Below are 23,515 nucleotides of genomic sequence, written 5' to 3' on the forward strand. Positions count from 1 at the left end.
TGAGACGTACCCACCCTTGGTTATTTCAACATACAATATGCCAACAGTTGCAGTGTTGGATTTTGGTTATAATTGTATAAAATAAGTGCTAAGCTTGAGCTGCACATGCAACTTGAAACATGCCATCGAATAGTTACAGAATAAGGAGGCCATTTGACATGTCATGCGTGCCAACCCGCTGCAAGAGTACCATTCCCTTTTCTCTCTGTAACCCTGCGAGCATATTCTTTATTCTTTATTTGATTTCCATTTGATAGTTGTGAATCTGTCTCTGTCTCACTGAAGCAATGCAGTCATTGAAAGAAAATGCTTCTATTGACTGTTTCACCATGCACCTCATTATTTGTGCTTACTGGTTTGTGACCTTTATGGGAAATTGTTACTCTTTATTTATTCTGGCTCTCCACCTCATGATTTTGAGCACCTCTATTAAATCTCCTCACAACTTTCTCAATGGAGTACAACCTCAGCTTCTCCAATCGATCCACATAACGGAAGTCCCTCATCCCTGGAAAAGGTACTCATTAATCTTATCAACAGCCTCTTTAAAGCTTTCACTTCCTTCCGAGAATAATTGTTGCACATGCTGCAATTTCTAAACTCCAAGTTTATACATGTTAACTGATGATTAAATGCCACCAGCATCTGTTACAAAAAGTTTATAACATCAGGCAAATTCTATATTTTAACTTTTCTTTTCAATGTTGGTGACAGCTTGAGTAATGGAAAGAGTCTAACAACTTCACTTTACTTAGGCCTCAGAACCAAACAACAGGATGTTGATAGGAAACTCGAGGCTCCAGACAGCTTCTATTTAAATTGACGGAACACTCATCAATATCTGGCAACTCACACTAACTTGTCTTTATCATTTTGTTTGTACTGTAAAAATAAGTTTGTGATTATTGCTTATGAATAAATTATCAAAAAGGCTAATTAGGTACTGGGATATACCTCAAGGACACTGAACAAGAAGGTACAATGAATTATTTAATTCAATGTGTTCATTTATTAATTCTCGTGTGCAAATGTGGTATCCTTTCATTTCTATTTTTCCTTACCAGCATTTGCTGTCCCTTTCCTGAAGGCCTTATGTATTACTTCAGCTACACTGGTAGCCATTTGACTCTTGGACCAAGTTGCCATTTTTATGTGAGAGGTTACAGAGATTGTTTTGACATGATGGTTCTGTTGGGAAGGATTGCAGACAGACATGATGCCATTCACCCAAGGTTCACCAGATGCGCACACTTTACAGCAGAGATCAGTGGATAGCCGAACGGATTAATTTCCTTCTGTTGCCTGGGCCAACAGACACCAAACCTGATATTTCTGGAATACGAGTTTTGAGAAGATTTGTAGCTCATGTTGAGGTTCTGGATTTAGGTTTGTTCGCTGAGCTGGAGGATTCATTTCCAGACGTTTCGTCACCCTACTAGGTAACATCTTTAGTGAGCCTCTGGGCGAAGCACTGCTGATGATTCCTGCTTTCTATTTATATGTTTGGGTTTCTTTGGGTTGGTGATGTCATTTCCTGTTCTTTTTCTCAGAGGTGGTAGACAGGGTCTAACTTGATGTGTTTGTTGATAGAGTTGGAATACCATGCTTCTAGGAATTCTCATGCGCGTCTTTGTTTGGCTTGTGCTAGGATGGATGTGTTGTCCCAGTCGAAGTGGTGTCCTTCCTTAATAGTATGTAAGGATACTAGTGAGAGAGGGTCATGTTGTTTTGTGGCTAGTTGATGTTCATGTATCCTGGTGGCTAGTTTTCTGCAACAAGCAAAACTAATGTCATTTACAAAATACCATGCAAGAACTTGAACAAACACTACATTGGACAAACAGGCAGAAATCTAGCCACCAGGATACATGAACGTTAACTAGCCACAAAACAACATGACCCTCTCTCACTAGTATCCTTACATACAGATAAGGAAGGACACCACTTCGACTGGGACAGCACATCCATCCTAGCACAAGCCAAACAAAGACGCGCATGAGAATTCCTAGAAGCATGGCATTCCAACCAGAACTCTATCAACAAACATCGAGTTAGACCCCGAATAGGAAATGACAAAAGAAACCCAAACATATAAATAGAAAGCAGGAATCATCAGCAGTGCTCCGCCTGGAGGCCCACTGAAGATGTTACCTAGTAGGGTGATGAAACGTCTGGAAATGAACCTTCCAGTTCAGCAAGCAAACCTACATCCATTCCTGGAATACACTTGACCTTCTTGGTCTGTGCTTCATTCCATGCCAGCCAAAACCACTGGGAGAAATCTATATTCTATTTCAATAGAACACAATGAGAATTTATTAAATGCAGTGATTGTGGGACTTAAAGGATTTCCATAGTTTTAAGTATAATTATAAGCATCATTTACCAGGTTACCTGTGATCTTGATAAGAGTGAATACACTTTAGAGATCAAACTAAATCAGGTTTGGCATGCACTATTGTGAAAAGTATTAGTGGATTATTGTGCATATTTGTGTAGAAACTCTGCTACATCTTTAAAGTTGACTATTTCAGCATTCTGTAACTAGTTTCCCTGTCCTCCACCCTTCTGAAGTTTCGGTTTATCTAAAACTGCTGCCTGTCATTGTATTCTGCATTAACAGCATTCAGACGGAACTCTGATCCTCATGGATTTACATTAATCCTATCTTACAATGCCTCAAATTCAAAGTTCTAATTGCCATGTTTTAAACCCTTTCATGGCTTTGCTCCTCCCTAACTTTGTAACCTTCTCTGTCCCTAAAATTAGCATTGGGTATGCACAAATGATGTAGTTATGAAATGTTGAGAGGTCAGTCCTAGAGTTTAAGATCAGGATGGTAGGATTTGGCAAGAACAAGGTTTTATATCCTTCCCAAAATGCTACACAACATTAAAATCCTGACTGTGTTTTCAATAGTTCTATTTTATTCTTTTATCAATTTTATTTGGAGCAAAGAACAGTACTGTGAGCATGTGTTAAAAATGAAGGAGAAAAAAAACAAAAATGCTATTGTTTGTGAGGCTAGACCTGAAGGTTAATTGCAGGTTGATTCTTTATCATAAGGATTCATAAACTCTCCAACGCTGGGCGAAAACAGTCTGTTTGACTAGATAAAAGCTATTTTGCCATTAACAAAAGTCAGTACCTGTAATTAGTACAAGCAAGTCTGGAACAGAACATGATGGTTAAATAAAAGGAGGGCCAGAGCTTGAACTAGTTTTTGAACTGTTTCTGGAAGAAAGAGTTTGGTTATTGAAGCTGCAGCTTGAAGGTTTGAAAGCTCCCTGTCTAACCTTACGTTTTCAGTTATTGGAAGTTCAGAGGACAAAAAAATAAGTGATATGTATCACTGATTCCTCAGGTGAACTGAAAAGGTGGCCCTGATTGATGTCTTCAGAAAATCAATCAAGAAGCCATCATATATGCCTGTGGAATAACACATCGTGAAAGCTACCTCCTTGTCCTGATTGAGGACTGGAGCCAGGCAGATAGGACTAGTTCAGTTTGGGATTATGTTCCGCATGGACTTGTTGGACCAAAGGGTCTGTTTCCATGCTGTATGCCTCTATAACATACGGTGTTTGCTGCATAAGCTGCTGACATATGGTGTCAATGTAATATTGTAACAAGGTGCTATATAGTAACATGTTCACTCCTTTAACTGGTCACTGTTGATAAACATGACAAACTGATTGTCTTTTGTCTGGCTAGACAGCAAAGCAAAACAGAATTACTGTTAGCCTTCAAGTTTTGAACAAGATAGCAAAATGCCAAGAAGGCAAGCAGAAGTAGACATGCTATGAGCATTCAAAGAGGCATAAAATGATTGAATGCTAAGAGAGCAAGCGAGGAACCCTGAGATGCAATCTGGCCCACTCCACGAGAAGGCTGTGTGTCCATGCGCATGTTACAATAAAAGGTACCAGTGTGTTCCAAAGTGTAGTATTGAAGTCGAGAACCATACTATAAATGGGTTTGAGTTGTGCCATTATGACGTGATAAGACTGGTATGTGTCTAATTCCAACCTTTATTGATGGATGGGGTTGTGAATGGGGTTCACTACATGGGGAGCATAATCTGAAATTTTGGTGACTGCTGTCCAAGATGGGGCCTGGAGGAGAAAGTGCCAAACCGGAGTTGCTAATACCTGCTCTGATATTTGTGTCAGAAATTGTTAGCATCTAGTTTCTCTCCAACATGTGGGAAAATAGAAAGCTGCATATCTATCAGGTGCAATTAGGCACAAGAGGCATGCAAATAGACCTCTTACCATTTGCTAGCAAGATTTATCATCTTATTGACTCATGGAACATAGATGTCATTGGCTGGCCCAGCGTTACAGTCCATCCTTAGTTGCCCTTGAGAAGGTGATGGTGAGCTGCCTTTTTGAACTGCTGCAGTCCATTTGATGTAGATAGACTCACAATATTGTTAGAGAAGAAATTCCAGGATTTTGACACAATAACCCTGAAGAAACATTGATGTATTTCCAAGTTAGGATGGTGAGTGGCTTGGAAGAAAACTTGGGTTGTTCCCACATATCTGCTGCCTTTGGATTTCTCGGTGGGAGTAGTTGTGGGTTTGGATGGTACTCTCTATAAGGAGCCAAGAACATAATTTCGGAATAAGAAGTCATCCATTTAAGTCAAAGATAGTGAGGAAGTGTTTCTTTCAGAGGGCACTGAAACCATGAAACTATTATCACAGATTCTGTCAAGCCTGGGTCATAAAGTCATACCTTATGAATATTCAAAGCTGAGAGACAGACGCTAAGCAATGTGGGAATCCAGTGTTATGGGCATAAGGGAAAAGAAGTGGAATTAAGGATTATCAGATCAATGATTATCTCATTGAATAGGGGAGCAGACTCAATGGGTCAAAAGGGCTACTTCTGTTCCCACATCTTATGATCTGGTGAATTTCTGCATTGCATTTTATAAATGGTACAAACTGCTGCTACTATGCTTCAGCAGTGGAGGGAGTGAATGTTTGTGAATGTTGTGCCAATCAAATGGATTGTGTTATCCTGGATGGTGTCAAGCTTCTTGAGCATTGTTAGAGCTGCAGTCATCTAGACAAGTGGGGGTATTCATTACACTCCTGACTTGTCTTGTAACTGGTAAACTGACTTTGGTAAATGGGAGTTGAGTTACTTGCTGCCTCTGATCTACTTATATAACCACAGTATGCAAATGGCTGGTCCAGTTCAATATCCGATCAATGGTCAACCCTCCCCCCCCCCCCCCCCCCCGCCAGGATGTTGATTGTAGGGAATTCAGCAATGGTAATGCCATTGAATGTCAAGAAGCGATTGTTAGAATGTCTCTTGTAGGAAATGGACATTGCCTGGCACTGCTGTGGCACAAATTTAACTTGCCACTTGTCAGTCCAAGCCTGGAAATTGTCTCGGTGCATTTTGGGCATGGACTGCTTCATTATTTTGCATGTTGCAAATGGTGCTGAACAGTGTGCAATTTTCATGTCACTGTTCAAACACCTGGTTGCAGAATCTGACTATTTTTTGTCTCAACATCATTTCTTCCAAATTCACCATATATTCCCAACTAAGATTCTGCCTATGAGCTTTTTTTGAACAGAACAAAAAGATATTTGCTTTCATCAGAACAAGCAAGCAGACGTCCTTGTGGAATCTCAGCTGAAAGACAACACCTTGAAAATCCAATCTTCCTTCAATGTTGTGTTTGAAGCACCATTCCTAATCCTATAAAGAACAAAGAACGAAGAAAGTTTACAGTCCAGGAACAGGCCCTTTGGCCCCTCCAAGCCTGCGCCGATCCAAATCCACTGTCTAAATCTATCGCCCAATTCCTAAACATCTGTATCCCTCTGCTCCCCACCTACTCATGCATCTGTCCAGATGTATCTTAAATGAACCCACCATGCCTGCCTCTACTACCTCTGCTGGCAACGTGTTCCAGGCACCTACCACCCTCTGTATAAAGTACTTTCCATGCGTATCCCTTTAAACTTTTCTCCTTTCGCCTTGAACGCGTGACTTCTTGTTATTGAATCCCTCCCCCTGGGAAAAAGCTTATCTCTATCCACCCTGTGTATAACCTTCATGATTTTGTAGACCTCAATCAGGTCCCCCCCAATCTTCTTTTTTCTAATGAAAAACAATCCTAACCTACTCAACCTCTCTTCATAGCTAACGCTTTCCATACCAGGCAACATCCTCGTAAACCTTCTCTGCACCCTCTCCAAAGCATCCACATCCTTTTGGTAATGTGGCGACCAGAACTGTACACAGTATTCTAAATGTGGCCGAACCAAAGTCTTGTACAAATTTAACATGACTTGCCAGCTCTTATACTCAAAACCCCATCCAATGAAGGCAAGCATACTATATGCCTTCTTGACCACACTATCCACCTGTGCAGCCAACGTCAGGGTACAATGGACCTGAACTTCCAGATCTCTCTGCCCATCAACTATTTCCAAAACTCTTCCGATTACTGTATAGTTCACTCTAGAATTAGACCTTCCAAAATGCATCACCTCACATTTGCCTGGATTGAACTCCATCTGCCACTTCTCTGCCCAATTCTCCAGTCTATCTATATTCTCTTGTATTCTTTGACATTCCCCTCTGCTTTCTGCTACTCCACCAATCTTCATGTCATCTGCAAACTTGCTGATCAGACCACCAATGCCCTCTTCCAGATCATTTAAGTATATCACAAACAACAGTGCCCCCAGCACTGATCCCTGTGAAACACCACTGGTCACCTTTCTCCATTTCGAGAAACTCCCTTCAACTACTACTCTCTGTCTCCTGTTGCTCAACCAGGTCTTTATCCACCTAGCTAGAACACCCTGCACATCATGTGACTTCACTTTCTCCATTAATTTACCATGGGGAACCTTATCAAATGCCTTACTAAAGTCCATGTAAATGACATCTACAGCCCTTCTTTCATCTATCAATTTTAGTCACTTCCCCAAAGAACTCTATCAAGTTGGTAAGGCACGATCTTCTCTGCACAAAACCATGTTGCTTATCACTGATAAGCTCATTCTCTTCCAAATATAAATAGATCCTATACCTCACTACCTTCTCCAGCAACTTTCCCACCACTGATGACAGTCTCACTGGTCTGTAGTTACCTGGAATATCCCTTCTACCCTTCTTGAACAGGGGGACCACATTAGCAACTTTCCAGTCCTCTGGCACTTCACCTGTGTTTAAGGATGCTACAAAGATATCTGTCAGGGCCCCAGCTATTTCCTCTCTCACCTCCCTCAGCAACCTGGGATAGATCCCATCCGGTCCTGGGGATTTGTCCACCTTAATATCCTTTAGCCCACCCAGTATATCCTAAATCCTTACATCAAAATGATCCAGAGTAAACAAACCTCTATCTCTAATCTCAACATTCATCATGTCCCTTCCTCAGTGAACACTGATGCAAAGTAATAATTGAAAATCTCACCCATTTTCTCAGGTTTGACACAACCTTCCTTCATTATCTTATAATGGACCGACCCTTTCTCTAGTTATCCTCTTGCCTCTTATATATGAATGAAAGGCCTTGGGATTATCCTTAATTCTGCTCACTAAAGCTATTTCATGACCTCTTTTAGCCGGTCTGATTCCTCATTTAAGACTGGTCCTACTCTCCCAATATTCCTCCAGGACCCGTTCTGTTGTTAGCTGCCTGGACCTTATGTACGCTTTACTTTTCCTCTTGGCTAGTTGCACAATTTCTCTTGTCATCCACAATTCACGAATCTTGCCTTTCCTATCCCTTGTTTTCAAAGGGACATGCCTATCCTGCACTACCTTCAACCTATCTTTGAAAGCCTCCCATATATCAAATGTGGACTTCTCTCCAAATAGCTGCCCCCAACCACATTTCCCAGCTCCTGCCGAATTTTGATATAATTGACCTTAGCCCAGTTTAGTACTCTTCTCTTAGGACCACTCTCATCTTTGTCAATGAGTATTCTAAAACTTACAGAATTGTGGTCACTATTCCCAAAGAAATCCCGCACTGGCCTGGCTCATTTCCCAACACCAGGTCCAATATGGCCCCTTCCCGAGTTGGACTATTGACATACTGCTCTAGAAAATGTTCCTGGATGCTCCTTACAAATTCTGCCCCATCCAGACCTCTGATACTAAGTGTATCCCAGTCAATGTTGGGAAAATTAAAATCTTCCATCACCACCACCTTGTTGCCTCTACATCTTTCCATCATCTGTGTACCTATTTGTTCTTCTACTTCATGCTCACTGTTGGGAGGCCTGTAATACAGCCCCAACAATGTAACTGCACCCATAATGCCTCACTACTCAAGCCTCCTTTAACACTGCAGTGATTTTGTTCCTGATCAGCAATGCATCCCCCCCCCCCCCCACCCCCCCAGTCCATTATACCCCCCTCCCCATCATGTCTGAAGCATCTATATCCTGGAATATTTAGTTGCCAAACATGCCCTTCCTTCAACCAAGTCTCTGTGATCACAATAATGTCATACTCCCAGGCGCCAATTCAAGCCCTAAGCCTTACCCACTATACTCCTTGCGTTAAAGCATATGCACTTCAGACCACCAGTTCATCTGCTCTTTGCCTACTCTTCCCCTTGGTAATGCTAACTTTGTGATCCTGTTCCTTACAGTCTCTAGTTTCCACCTCACTGTCCACTAGTCTTCTCTTCTGGTTCCCAACCCCTTGCCTCATTAGTTTAAACCCTCCTCAACAGCAGTAGCAAAAACTCACCCAAGGACTTTATTTCCAGTTTGGTTCAGGTGTAGACCATCCAATTTGTAAAATAGTTCCATCATCCCCAGAACCAATCTGATTTGTCCCACAAATCTGAACTCCTCCCTCCTACACCATCCCTCAAGCCATGTGTTCATCCTGCCTGTTCTTTCGATTCTACCCTGGCTAGCACATGGCACTGGTAGCAATCCTGAGATCACTACCTTTGAGGTCCTCCTCTAACTTCTCTCCTAGTTCTCTGAAGTCTGCTTTCAGGACCTCATCTCATTTTTTACTTATCACTGGTGCCTATATGCAACACGATAACAGGCTATTCACCCTCCCCTTTCAAAATGTCTGCAGCCCATCAGTGACATCCCTGACCTAAGCACTTGGGAGGCAATATACCATACAAGAGTCTCGTTTTCAGCCACAGAACCACCTATCTATTCTCCTTACAATAGAATCCCCTGTGACTATGGTCCTATGAGTCTTTTTCCTGCCCTTCTGAACAGCAGTGCCCACCACAGTGCCATGATCCTGGCAATCGTTGCACTCCCCTGGTGAGCCATCTCCCCCAACAGTATACAAAATGGTATACCTGTTTTGGAGGGAGATGACTGCAGGGGACACCTGCACTGCCTTTCTACTCTTTCTCTGCCTTTTGGTCACCCATTCACTGTCTCCCTCAGCAGTTCTAATCTGCGGTGTGACCAATTCACTAAGCGTGCTATCCACGACCTCCTCAGCATCACGGATGCTCCCCAGTATTTAGCTACTGCCCAAATATATACTAAGTTCTTACCTTCCCAGCAACCTCCTGGTCGCAGTGTCACCTCCTCTCTGCTTCCCGCTGCTCCCAGACAGGAAAAAGGCCACGGGCTTCAAAGGTAAGTATTTACCTTCCCGGCAACCTTCTGGTCCCAATGTTACCTCCGCTCTGTCAGCCATTGCTCCAGGTCAGGAAAATTTTATATCTTAAGAGTGGAGCTGAAATCCAAAAGCTTCTATCTTGGAGGGAAAGTGTAATTACTGAGGCAAATTGACACAATTATTTTCCCTCCTTTTGTGAATCAGATATACCTGTATTTCTTCATGAAGTCAAACAAAACTGAGTAATACAAAACATAACATAAACCAAATACTGTATGTGTTTGAAAATCTATAGCTGACTATTTGTTCAAGAAACAGGAATACTGTGTTCATACAACAAAATTAATTTTGCATAAATTTAAGATATTAGAAAGTGCAAAATGGATCATTTCTCAATGGCATGAATTGTGCTGTTGGGAGAGAAATTCATGTGAAACATGGATCAGGAGAATGAATGCAAAAACAATGTTTGGTGAAATGACAAGTACAATTGCAACTGAATTATTAATGGATCAACCTTTACTCAGTTTATCGAAAACATGATGCCATACCTCAATGTCTAATGCAAGTGGAAACTCTACAGCTCACTAAAGCCATTTTTTAGTTTGAGACCATGAGTTAAGCACTAACTGGTTTACAGAAAAAAAAGTCCCTAGTGTCTTAGTTACATAACATGATCTTGCAATTTTTCATTAAGAGGGAGTCCTGCATCAGAATCTTTATTAAAATAAAACCATTTCAGAGAATAATGTATTTTCTGGCTTTTCTATTTATTCCAGCTAAATTTTATTTTGGAGTCACTTATCAGGAAGGGTGACTTAGCAATGAGCTGGATTCACAAAATATTTATGCTGATGTTGAGTTTTAACGGCCCTAAGTCCATTTGAAGGTTTAGTAATTGTTATTTATGCAATATTATACTTTTAGAATGGGTCTCAGTGTTAAGTTTAATTCAACTGTGAGTTCTAACTAGCATTTTAAAAAGAAAAAAAAGTCTTCAATTTTTTGGGTGTAGAGCCAACTTTTCAGTATTGCTTGTTTTTTATGCTACCCTGAAGCAGACTTTTACAATAGAAGGTTTTCCAACAACTCGCTTTGTATTTCTTAAGAGGCCAAGCATGCCTTATGCAACAATGATTCTGGGCCAAGTCATGTTCTTATATAAAGAAAGGGACAGAGTCAAGTGACTTCAGATATCAGGAGTAACATTGTTTATTTTGGACTGGACATGGTGACAACATTCAAAATGTGACAGATGCACTGTTCTAGGAGCCTGGCAAAGCTCATTCTTTTCTTCAGGAATGCTGACAAACAAACTGTCTCACAATAAATATGCTATTGATATTTCCAAAGGTAGTGAAAGTTGAGTTATTGAATCTGTTCAAGGCAGAGTTCGATTTTTAATAGGTAAGTTAGTCCGGGACTGTTAGGAACTGAAGTAGGAGTTGACACAGGGCATGCTGACACAGGGCACATAGACACAAGATGGCCACTGAGCCATTACATGGAAAAGTACAGCAAAGCATACACAGATACTGCCTGAGGCCAACTGGATACCAGCACAATCAACACAGAACATAGATAATTAGTTTAAGGTGGGTGGGGGAAAGAATACCTGAGACTGCTTGTATACAAGTGTTGATACCTCAGTTTTGCAGTAATGGAAAACGATCTTCCTTCTCAGGATGAACGATCACGACCAATTACTGCAGCAATGAACTTCTGCGTAGCTGCTGAAACTGACAATGATTCTGTAATGTTTTCTGTAAACAAACCATGCTGCACAAACAAAGACTCCATATTTGGACCATTATACCATGAAATGGATAAAACATTGTGATATGTGCTCTGAGAGTTACAGAAGGCTCGAGCTGACAACCGTGCTGCTGGACATCTCTCTCCCCAGAGCTCTAGTTCCTTTGTACAATAAACTCTGTTGTTAAATTCCGATTCTGACTCCAAGACTGGTGATTTTCCCCACAACAGAACAGTCTGGAATGTGCAGTTGAGACCCCAACAGGTCAACCATGATCTCAGTGAATAACAAAGTAGGCTTGAAATGTCAAGTTACCCATTCTTGCTTTGGTTCAATGTTAGTTCACGAGAGAACTGGTCGTGATGCTGTCTATCCATCTAAAGATGTGCTCATCATCAGTTAACCTAGTTTATATAATTTATTAGGGGGCATCTATTTTATTGAATGATGGTAATCCCATTGAATGCCAAGTGGCAATGGTAAGATTCAATCAAGCCACACTATTCCCAAAGTTGTCACAAAAATGCAAGATTTTATACAAGTATGTAAAATTCCCCAATTTATCTGTCTTTTAGACCCAAGTTGATAGAAAGCACAGACCAGTTTTCTGTATTTAATAACTGTTTATCATAATAAGTAGATTCTAGATACATAAACAGTTAGGAAGCATTGGATTGTAACTCTACTAGTTAAAACTCTAACCCCTTTATAAACCTTCTCCTACACACATGCAGACAGACGCAATAAAATACATGTTGAAGGTAGAGGGAAAGACTGGGAAGGCAGCTCAGTTGTCTCTGTCTCCAGATACTTGTGGAGATGCCTCTCCTAAGGTAGTTGTTTAATTGTCCACCACAATTCATGACAGGGTGTGTGTGGCAGGACTGCAGATCTGATTATGTCTCGTGGATCTTGTCAAAACTCTTGCTAAAATCTGTGTAGACAACAGTAAATGTGTTACATGGCTATCAAAATGTAATCAAATTAGTCATGTGACTAGCCTTAACAAATCCAAACCAAACTGCTCTTTATTCATCCATTTCTTTTAAAATGAAATTTATACTATCATTTTTTCCCATTAATTAGTCAACATCAAAATTAGCTTAGCTAGTCTGGATTATCCCTTCGTCCTTTTATACGCAGCAGTACAATATTTACAGCATCTCAGTCTTCTGACAAAACAGTTGTATTCAGAGAGGATTCAAAAGTGATTGGAGGATCATCCATGATTTCTTTCTTTTTTTTCTCTCAGCAGATATTTTGTCTGAGCCCAGCAATGTGTTAAAATCAGAAACATTTTTGTATTACTAATGTTTATCCCATCCCATACTTCACACTCTTCTTTAACTACAATGTTTACACTGTCCTTCTGCTATGTGAAAATATGTGCAAAGTATAAATTAAGAACAGTACTCATATCTTTTATCTCTCTCAAACAGCTTACCTTTATAGACTCTAATAGATCAATTTATTTCTGAGTTGTCCTGTTACTCTTTTACTTACTATAAAACATCTTTAGGGTTTCTTTGATTTTACCTGGCAATATATATATACTGGGCAGCACGGTGGCACAATGGTTAGCACTCCTGCCTCACAGCGCCTGAGATCCGGGTTCAATTCCCACCTCAGGCGACTGACTGTGTGGAGTTTGCATGTTCTTCCTGTGTCTGCGTGGGTTTCCTCTGGTTTCCTCCCAAAGTCACAAAGATGTGCAGGTCAGGTGAATTGGCCATGCTAAATTGCCCGTAGTGTTAGGTAAGGGGTAAATGTAGGGGCATGGGTGGGTTGCGCTTCGGCGGGTCGGTGTGGACATGTTGGGCCGAAGGGCCTGTTTCCACGCTATAATGTAATATAATATGTTTTCATGCTGTCTCTTTGCCTTCCTGATTCACTTTCTAATTTTCCCCACACACTTTCTACATTCACCTCGGCTTTCTGCAATTTTGGGTTCTCAGCATTTGATATAAGCTTTATTTTTATTTTTCCGTAATCCAAACCCTTTTTGATATGCATAGAGCTCTAGTTTTGCACCCATTTCATTGTGGAACATATTTTTTGATTATGGGAGAATTGGTTGACTCAGCGTATCTCACTGATTTGGAGAACCACAAAGTCTTGGATTATTTGTGCTATACTTGGTTTTTATATTGATTTATGTAGAGTTTTACAGATCAGGTGTGAAGCACTCCTGCACCCTCAATAATGTTTAGTTTCTGCCCCGACAATGTTCATAACCCTTTAACCTTTGTCCTGGCATCCCAAAAATGTTCACCAACAGCAGCCCCACATTTCACCAGGTGATTGACATCATTACCCTGTGCTAAGTCAGTGCTCACTCTCTCTCCTGACTTAGAACCCAGAATTGTGGCTCCTATGAACAGCATTTTTTGGGGACCAACACTGGGGGTTTGTTGGTGGGAGGCGAGTTGGGGGATTGTGTTGTCTTTGAGGTAACAATAGCTGAACTGTCAAGATAAATGAAGGAAGGGCTGAATCTTGTTGGCGAGGAAGAAGTAAACACTGAGAGTGGGTGAGGAGGGGAGTGAGGTAGAGCATAGACATAGTTGGGGGGCGAAAGAGCGACGTGAAAACTGACAAGGGTTGAGGAGAAATTAGCACTGTCAGTAAGGGAAGGTTGTTCAGAATTGGGGTTGACTGTTCTATTTAAAACCATGATGTGGAGGTGCCAGTGTTGGACGGGGGTGCACAAAATTAAAAATCAGACAACACCAGGTTATAGTCCAACAGGTTTATTTGGAGGCACTAGCTTTCAAAGCACTGCTTCTTCATCAGGTGGTGGTTGAGCAGAATCATATGACACAGAATTTATAGCAATAGGATTGCAGTGTCATGGAATATAATATTAAATAAATTTAGCTTAAGTGTTTCATCTTTTAGAATGATCATGTTAGTTTTGGTTCCTTCATATGTTAATCCCAGAACTTTTCAAAGTTACATTCTCAAGATAGATCTAACAATAGGCGTCATCTCAGCTCAGAAGGTCTGAGGTTAAAGCCTGTCTGTGTCCCAGTGCTAGGTCAAATTGATTCTATTTCTAAAGTGGGATTTACAGAATCTTACATGGATTTGTGCAGTTTTTGAGCAAAATGAAATGTAATTGTGCAAATTCACCCACAAATGTATTTTTTTTTGTGTGTGTGTGTGGGGGGTGTGAGTGTCTGTGAGAGAGTGTAATACGTGTGTGAGTGTAATGGAGTATAAATCTGTGAGTTAGTGCGTGTGTGCGGGGAGTATGTGTGGGAAGGTCTGCATGAGTGTATGGGTCTGTACAAGTGTGTGTGTGTGTATGTGTGTACACACAGTTGTGTTAATGTGTGCTAGAGAATGTATAGTGCAGTGGGGTCAACTGTAGTTGACATGAACCCAAGGTCCCCATGGGTACCGAACTTGGTTATCAGCCTCTGCTTGGCCCGTTCGCATTGTTGCCTGTCCCAAAGTCCACCTTAAAGAATGGTCACCCAAATGTCCGAGGCTGAATGTCCTGGACCACTGAAGTGTTCTCCAACTGGGAGGGAACACTCCTGGGTGGTGATTGTGCGGTGTCCATTCATCCATTGCTGTAGCAGAGGCTGTGGGTACCCATGGAGATGACCGCAACTGGAATCTTGGGTTCATGTCACACTACAGGTGACCCCACTGCACTATACACTCTCTCTCACACACACACACACACTGCTACATATATATATATATATATATATATATATATACACACACATGCGCACACTCCTACAGATTCACACTCACACAGACCCTCTCTCATACACAAGCTCTCTCTCATACACTCACATATACTTCCTCCCATACACCCACACACGCACCTCTCACAGATTTATACCTTATTACACTCACACACACACATACATACTCTCTCACAGACAGTCACACCCCCACACACACACCCACATGCACGCACTCTCTTGGTCTCCCCTGCACAAAAACATATATATATAAGTTTGTGGGGTGAATTTGTACTTGCAGAATTACATTTTATTTTGCTCAAAAACTGCACAAATCCATGTAAGATTCTGTAAGTACCACTTTAGAAATAGAATCAGTCTGACCTAACATTGGGACACAGACAGGCTTTAATCTCAGACCTTCAATGCATTATCTGAGCTGAGATGGCACTTTTTGTTAAAGCTATCTCGAGAATGTAACTTGAAAAGTTTTGAGATTTTCATATGGTGAAACCAAAACTGACATGATCATTCTAAAAATGAAAGACTTAAGTGAAATTTGTTTAATATTTCATTCCATGACACTGCAATCCTATTGCTATAAATTCTGTGTCATATGATTCTGCTCAACAACCACCTGATGAAGAAGCAGTGCTTTGAAAGCTAGTGCTTCCAAATAAACCTGTTGGACTATAACCTGGTGTTGTCTGATCTTTAACTATTTAAAACCATTTAAGTCAATGAACTGAAGACAGAACTTATGTGGTATGACTTCAGTTCACAACAAGAAATGGGATTGTGTCTGTGCTACAATTACATACAATTGGCCTCCCATATATCTTCACCTGAAAACTCTGGTGAACCCAGCATTAGAAGGTGCAAGCATAAAATGGAAAGTGGACAATGATTGGTGCTGGGCCCACTACTTTTTGTCATTTATATAAATGATTTGGAAGTGAGTGTAAGAGGTATAGTTAGTAAGTTTGCACATCACACTAAAATCGGAGGTGTAGTGGACAGCGAAGAAGGTTACCTCAGATTACAATGTGATCGTAATCAAATGGGCCAATGGGCTGAGGAGTGGCAGATGGAATTTAATTTAGATAAACGTGAGGTGCTGCATTTTGGGAAAACCACTCTCAGTAGGACTTATACACTTAATGGTAAGGTCCTAGGGAGTGTTGCTGAACAAAGAGACCTTGGAGTGCAGGTTCATAGCTCCTTAAAGTAGAGTTGCAGGTAGACAGGATAGTGAAGAAGACATTTGGTATGCTTTCCTTTTTTGGTCAGAGTATTGAGTACAGGAGTTGGGAGGTCATGTTGCAGCTGTACAGGACATTGGTTAGGCCACTATTGGAATATTGTGTGCAATTCTGGTCTTGTTCCTATTGGAAAGATGTTGTGAAACTTGAAAGGGTTCAGAAAAGATTTACATGGATGTTGCCAGGGTTGGAGGATTTGAGCTATACGAAGAGGTTGAATAGGCTGGGGCTGTTTTCCCTGGAGCGTAAAATGCTGAGGGGTGGCCTTATAGAGATTATAAAATTATGAGGGGCATGGATAGGATAAATAGATAAGGTCTTTTCCCTGGAGTGGGAGAGTCCAGAACTAGAGGGCATAGGTTTAGAGTGAGAGGGGAAAGATATAAAAGAGACCTAAGGAGTAACGTTTTCAGGCAGAGGGTGGTATGGGTATGGAATGAGCTGCCAGAGGAAGTTGTAGAGGCCGGTACAATTGCAACATTTAAAAGGCATCTGGATGGGTATATGAATAGGAAGGGTTTGGAGGGATATGGGGTGGGTGCTGGCAGGTGGGACTAGATTGGGTTGGGATATCTGGTCAGCATGGCTGGGTTGGACTGAAAGGTCTATTTCTGTGCTGTACATCTCTATGACTCTATGACTCGATTAAATTGCAGTCAGTGTTTGGCACATCCTTTCCAATGCCAATTGGAACGTCTAATCTGATGATTTTGAACCTGCTGCCTCTCTTCCTTGAATCACTCCCATTGCTCTATCACACTTAACTGTTTATATTCACTCCTGGGATGTGGGTGTCAGTGGCTGGGCTAGCATTTATTGTTTATCCTAGTTACCTTTGAGAAGATGATGGTGAACTGTCTTCTTGAATCACTGCATGTGACTACTAGCATTGGTCAGAGGCTAGAAATCTTCCTGCCTACTTTGGCCAAATCCCACAACTTTGCGAAATTGACCCATTTCTAATTTATAATCTTTGCGCTTGATCTATTTCTGTTCTTTTCCAAAGCTATGGTAAATCACACTTAATTATATATATTACAACTAAGATGCTATCCTACAGTCCTTCCATCTGTCCAGCTATATTCATGCACTGCCAATTCCTTTGTTGGGCTTCTACATCCTTATTAAAACTACATTTGCACAATAATAGTTTTCAGTGCTAGGATAAGTGGAACAGCAGGTTACCCTTCAGTATGAACCCAATGAATTGCCCCAAAGTTTGTAAACTGATAATAAATGCATATTATGCTATTATGAAAGTTGTCTTATGACTGAAATATCATGTGCACTTTATATTTGCACAGTAAATTGATACCTGACCAGCAAGATTATTTCACATCCTCAATAAACTGATACTTGCATTATTAGAGCTCTGAGGCCTATTTGAATAATTTTCATTTTGTATGTTTGCATGCATCTATCCGAATGCTTATTAACTTTGTGTTCTTGCACAATGGTTAAAATAGCCAAATGTTTATGTAAATGTGCTTTAGGATAATGCTCAAGGTTAAAAGACAACACACCTATAATTTGCATAGAAAATGTATTGTGTAGATGAAAAGGGAGATTGAAGAACCAAAAGGGATGTGAGGAATGTGAGAAAAGGCTGGTGGATTAAAGGAAATAGCAAAGACACAAGCATGTTACTTTTATAAGTTATTTGAATCATGATGTGATGGAAATGTTAAATTCGTATTTTGTGCCAGCCTTTACAAACAATGGTGAAATTGGGATTGCAGAAATTTCTATGCATCGTGAATGGTTTAAGCAGAAGAAAATAAGTGATTTAGTCTTTTGTGTCTGAGCTGGTTCTCAGTTAGAAACATCAGAACTCAATCCATTGTTTAAGAATGGTGAGGTGGAAAACTTTCCTCTGGTCAATTTAGGCAGATTTGCTTTCCTAAAGGTATACCATATACCAGATTGTATTTTACAATTGACAATGATTTTGTTATTATCTTTATTGAAACAAACTTTGTCCTTAAGAAGATGGTGATGAGCCTCCTTGAAGTGCTGCTATCTGGTGCAATTATACCCATGGTACTGTTGGGAAGGGAATTTTAGAACTCTAACCCTGAGGTGATTTGCCTTGAACAATCTCAAGCATCTCCTTTGTTCCAGGTATGACTCCAACAAATGGAGGACTTGCCCAATTCTCACCAATTTCAATTTTTCTAAGGTTCCTTGATGTCACAGCTTATGCTCGAAACGTCAATTCTCCTGTTCCTTGGAAAATGCCTGACCTGCTGCGCTTTTCCAGCAACACATTTTCAGCTCTGATCTCCAGCATCTGCAGTCCTCACTTTCTCCTCCTTGATGTCACACTCAATTTAATGTTGCATGGATATTAAGGGCAATCGTTCTTACCTCCCTCTGGAGCTCAGCTCTTTCTGCCAGAATTAGACTAAGGCTCTATTGAAATTTGAAGCTGAGTGGCCCTGGCAGAAACCAAACTGAATGCCAATGATCAAGTTATTGCCATGCTAATGCAGCTTGATAGCACTGTCAATAACGCCTCCTTTCACTTTATCAAGGGTAGATAAATTGGAGAGCTTGTGGTTGGATTGACTTGTCCTGCTTTTTGTCAACAAACCTCGGCAATTTTCCACATTGTTGGATAGATGCCAGTGTTGCAGCAACACTGCAACAGCATGGCTAGGAATATGGCTATTTCTGGAACATAAGATGTTGGACATTGTTGGGACAAATCTAATATTGTACTGTAATGTTGAATGTGCCATCTTTCAGATAAGATGAATATCTAATGTCCATGAAGCTTGACATAAATGATCCCACAGCATTTGGAGAAGATGATTTTCGCTAGAATCTAGGCCACTGTTTTTAATCTCAGCCAACATTGCCAAAATTGCTTTATTATTCATTTATCTTTCTGTTTGTGAGATCTCTGAGAACAAATTCCTTGCCATCTTTCTCTACAGTAAGGCATTTGACAAGATTCCCCACGGCAGGTATGGGATACAGAGAAATCTGGCTATCTGGATACAGAACTGGCTGGTCAATAGAAGACAGCGGGTGGTAGTGGATAGAAAGTATTCTGCCTGGAGGTCAGTGACCAGTGGTGTCCCACAGGGACCTGTACTTGGGCCTCTGCTGTTTGTAGTTTTTATAAATAATATGGATGAAGAAGTGGAAGGGAGGGTTAGTAAGTTTGCTGAATACACAAAGGTTGGTGGTGTTGTAGATAGTGTAGATATTTCACTGTTATATATTCTATTTCTAAGTACATTTCACAAGTATTTCACTGACTAAGCACTTTGAGACACAATGAAGTCACAAAAAGTACCAAGGCTCGAAGGTAGAAGGCAGAGGGTGGTGGTGGAGGGTTGTTTTTCAGACTGGAGGTCAGTGACCAGTGGAGTGCCACAAGGATCGGTGCTGGGTCCTCTACTTTGTGTCATTTATATAAATGACTTGGAGATGAATATAGGAGTTTTGGTTAGTAATTTGCGGATGACACTAACATTGGAGGTGTAGTGGACAGTGAAGAAGATTACCTCAGATTACAATGGGATCTTGATCAGATAGGCCAATGGGCTGAGGAGTGACGGACAAAATTTTAATTTAGATAAATGCGAGGTGTTGCATTTTGGGAAAGCAAATCTTAGCAGGACTTATACACTTAATTGTAAGATCCTCAGGATTGTTGCTGAACAAAGAGACCTTGGAGTGCAGGTTTATAGCTCCTTGAAAGTAGAGTCAAAGGTAGATACGATAGTGAAGAAGGCATTTGATGTGCTTTCCTTTGTTGGTCAGAGCATTGAGTATAGTTGGGAGGTCATGTTGCATCTGTACAGGATGTTGGTTAGGCCATTGTTGGAATATTGCACGCAATTCTGGTCTCGTTCCAATCAGAAGGATGTTGTGAAACTTGAAAGGGTTCAGAAAAAAATTACAAGGATGTTGCCAGGGTTGGAGGGTTTGAGTTATAGGGAGAGGTTGAATAGGCTGGGACTGATCATTGGAGCATCAGAAACTGAGAGGTGGCCTTACGGAGTTTTCTAAAATCATGAAGGGCATAGATAGCGTAAATAGACAAGGTCTTTTCCCTGAGGTGGGGGAGTCCAGAATTAGAGGGCATAGGTTTAGGGTGAGAGGGGAAAGATAAAAAAAAGACTGAAGGGGCAACTTTTTCACGCAGAGGAATGTGTGTGTATGGAATGAGCTGCCTCAGGAAGTGGTGGAGGCTGGTACAATTGCAACATTTAAAAGGCATCTGGATGGGTATATGAATAGGAAGGGTTTAGAGGGATATGGGCCAGATGGTCTTGGGATATCTGGTCGGCATGGACGGGTTGGACCGAAGGGTCTGTTTCCATGCTGTACATCTCTATGACTAAATAAAAATGCAAGTCTTTTTCTAGGCCTCTGGTCTTCCATGCTCTTTCTTGGCATTTTGTTAAGGAAACCCAGTTTCTTTGAGTGGCGTCTACAGGCAAGAGAAGGTGGATTTGTAGGTCTTTGGAAAGTACAAACCCCTGAAAGTTAACATAGGTCAGGATCCTGACATCATTCTTCCCTCTTCTGGGTTTCTCCCGGATGCATCTGATGGGAAGACAGGAATTCGCATGCTTGAGCAGTAAGGTATTTAGATATTCAAATACTCTGGAATCTTGTTTTTGAGCTGTCAGCAATGTACCAGGGAATGCTTCTTCATAGAAACTGACGCACTGGGACTGGGTTGATCTGTGAAATTGAAGAGTTCAAGTCAGAGCCAGGTGAGTGGCTGCTGTTCACAGTTCTGAGAGAGTGTTCTGTGCTTGTCAGATGACCACTGACTTCTTGGAAATCACTTTACCCTCGTATTTTATTCACCTTCAGCATTACTTCCTTGCTGCTAGCCTGCACCATAACATGGGAGTAACTTATGCAGCTTTATGATGTACCTCTGATATAAAATAAGAAGGTAGGTAATATTAACACCAGTAGTAGCAGGAATAATGCAAACAGCAGAATCAGCTACATTCTCCTGTGCCACATGCCACACAACAGAGCCGAGGAAATGCATTCCAGAGAATTAGGTCACAAGGACCATAAGATGTCAGAGTAGAAGTGCATGAGGGGCATGGATAGACAAGGTCTTTTCCCTGGGGTGGGAGAATCCAGAACCAAAGGGCATGAGTTTAGGGTGAGAGGGGAAAGATTTAAAAGGGACTGAAGGGGCAAATTTTTCATGCAGAGGGTGATTTGTGTATTGAATGAGCTGCCAAAGGAAATGGTGGAGGCTAGTACAATTACAGGATTTAAGAGGCATCTGGAAGGGTAAATGAAAAGGAAGGGCTCAGAGGAATATGAGCCTAGTGCTGGCAAATGGGACTGGATTAGGTTAGGATATCTGGTCAGCAAGAACGAGTTGGACTGAAGAGTCTGTTTCCATTCTATACATCTCTATGTAGACCATTCAACCCATCAAGACCACTCCACCATTCAATGAAATCGTATCTCATCTGGTAATCCTCCATTCCACTTTACTGCCTTACTTCCATAATACTTTAATCGTTAATGATTATTAATCTATCTCAGTTTTGAATATACTTAGTAACGCAGCCTTGACACTCCTCTGCACTAACGAATTCCACAGATTCACCAACTCTGAGAGAAAAAAAAATCCTCATTTTTTGATTTAATTGGCAGCTCTGCTGGTCTAGATCATGTCCTTTGATTCTGGACTCACCCACAAGTGGAAACAACCTCTCCTCATTCAATTTGAGAATGAGAAAATTCAGTTGGAAACAACATTAAATAAGGATAATTACAAATGAATGGATGCACAGCTATCTGGAGTGGATTAGGAAGGGGGTTTAGCAGCAAAAAAGGTTTGAGGAACAATGGCAGACATTTAAGAAGATAAATCATAGCTCATCACAAAGATGCATCCCAGTGAGAAAAGAGGTTTCTAGAAAGGAGATTGTCTCTGATACTAGTACAGGGGTATGTCTTTCCTTAGATAAGGGGACCAGTACTGTTCACAATATTCCAGATATGGTTTGACTAATACCTTGTGGAGTAGTAAGACTTCCCATTTTTATATTTCATTCCTTTACAAATAAAGGGCAACAATTAATTTGGGACATACACTTAAGTCTAGGTCCTGCCAACACTCTTTGTAATGTAGAGTCCATTCGTCCATTCTTTTATGCTTGCAGACATGCAGCAAATTACACTTTGGTTCACTCAACACGTCTCTTCTAATTCGACCATAAATTGGCTACCCTTCCACATACTAGACCACATAAGCCCTTAATGAATCCATGTACTTAGATCGGACCGATGGGAGGATTGATGACAGTTATTCTCTGTTGTAATTTACTTAGATTTTGCTGGGCATACGGGATCATGGAGCATGAGGCCTGAGTAGGATGAAGTATGATTGTTAACTTGGGAATTGCAGGTGGGGTACACTCAGGTAAGTTATTTTTCACGCTGAAGCTTAGATTTTGCCTCTGATGCTGCCTTAGAATTTTAAAACAGAAAACGAGTTGAGAAACTGCCTGGGAGTAAAAAATAAAATCGCTCTAGTCCTACCGGACGAAAGAGCTGCTGCCTCATGAGTGAGACGGGAATGGTAAGAACACATCCACTGCAAGTTCCCTTTTTAATCTTACCAAGATTTGATCTGTGAAAAATTGAGAAAAGATCTTTGTCAATCTGTAAGTATTTCGGAAGGTAGAGTATAGGTTTTTCTGTTAGAGCTTTGATTGCAGTTTTTAATAGACACCATAGTACCTACAGTGTGTATTGTGGTAGCCCTCAAGTTAAACCATCACCAATCATCTCTCTCTAATGAGAGAGCAGTCCTATGAGCCTAGGAAGACTATGGCAATTTTACTTATACTTGACTTGAAGAGCAAGTATCTGTCAATCAAATACACTGAATAGGGGTTGCTTATTATAGTAGGAAGCTGTTAGCAATTTCAAGGACTCACTTGAGTTCGTAATATTCAAGAAAAATGGGAACTGCAAATTAAAATAATCCAATTTACCAAATGAAATAGGAACAGATTAACTGGCCCATTGAGCTTGCTCTACCATTTAACTAGATATCTGAATGCCATTTTCTCACACTACCCTTATATCTTTTGATATCTTTAATACCTGGAAATATATCAAACTCTGCCTTCACAGCTTTCTAAGAATTCTAAAGGTTCACCACTCACTGAATGAAAAACTCCCTCT

Source organism: Chiloscyllium plagiosum, unplaced genomic scaffold (assembly GCF_037043375.1).
Source record: "Chiloscyllium plagiosum isolate Xiang-an unplaced genomic scaffold, Cpla_swu_hap1 HiC_scaffold_3, whole genome shotgun sequence".
Taxonomy (NCBI): Eukaryota; Metazoa; Chordata; class Chondrichthyes; order Orectolobiformes; family Hemiscylliidae; genus Chiloscyllium; species Chiloscyllium plagiosum.